Genomic DNA, 1348 nt, shown 5'->3' on the forward strand with positions numbered 1-1348 from the left:
GAATATTGAATCAACACATCATTATATTATTAAAGGGGTGGAATGTAAGTGTGTTTCGTTATCCATTCCGCCACGAGTGTGTTTATTACGGGTGGCATGAAACAAAAACACTTTACTAAAAATGAACAGAGTTAAGCAAATATCACCAGAATGGTCGAAGTATTATTAGATAAGTGACTGGTCCATATCATTTGACTAAGTAGCTCTGTGATCATTATAAGAAAGTATTGCAGTGCTTACAATTACCATTGGTTGCCTTGTTATTGTTATCATTATTCTAATAATCATCACCACCTTTGCCATTATTATTATCATTATGATGATGATGATAGTGATGAAGATGATGATGATGATGATGATGATGATGGTGATCAACATCATCATCACCATCATTATCAACAACATTGGATTGATCACAAGAATTGGATTGATCACTGTCTGGTATTTCAGGCAAAAAAAAAGAAAAGAAAAAAAAATGCTGAAATCTGTTTATTAACTGCTCCTTATACCATCTTGTCGCTCCCCTGCCGCCCCCTTTTGCCTCACCGCTCCCAGATAAATAGATAGATAGATATAGAGAGAGGGGGGATATAGGTGAGTGAGATATATATATATATATATATATATATATATATATATATATATATATATATATATATATATATATATATATATATAGAGAGAGAGAGAGAGAGAGAGAGAGAGAGAGAGAGAGGAGGGAGGGGGATACAGGGAAGGATGTGGGATGAATAGACAATCCAAGAGCTTAGTTTGCTTCACCATGAATTAGTTTTCAACTTCAGTTATGCTTACTTGGTGCAGGTACAATACAGTTAATAAAAACATGTTCCTTATCGCGATAGGCAGAGGCCAAATGCCATGTCAGCCTGATTATATTCACAGGTTGTATCCTAAAATCATTTTCGATCATCTTTAAAGAGAAATGATAAGGATCCATAGTATTCTTTTTTCATTATATCCGAGGAAAGGAAAATGCCCATGTGATTTATATATTTGTGAAATGTTGATGTCACCCTAAGAATACTTACGTTTTCTATATCACGTAGAAGAAACACAAAAAATGGTTTACAGGCGTAACTATAATAAAATGTTTATTATTAGACAAATTGCAGTGTGTAACTTTGCAGTCAATTCTAACTGGCAAGCATGTGGTGTGTGGACTGATTTTTTGGGGTAATACGTGCGTAGTATCCAGTATTTTGTGAATGGAATGCTCTTGTTTGGAAGTGCGTGATTGCCGCCTGGTATTTCGTAGATATATTCTCTGGCAACTAATGTCTGCCATTACAATCATGCTGACAAGTTTGGAAACAAAGGAATCGATATC

The sequence above is a fragment of the Penaeus vannamei genome, chromosome 33, assembly GCF_042767895.1.
Source record: "Penaeus vannamei isolate JL-2024 chromosome 33, ASM4276789v1, whole genome shotgun sequence".
In the NCBI taxonomy this organism is placed as follows: Eukaryota; Metazoa; Arthropoda; class Malacostraca; order Decapoda; family Penaeidae; genus Penaeus; species Penaeus vannamei.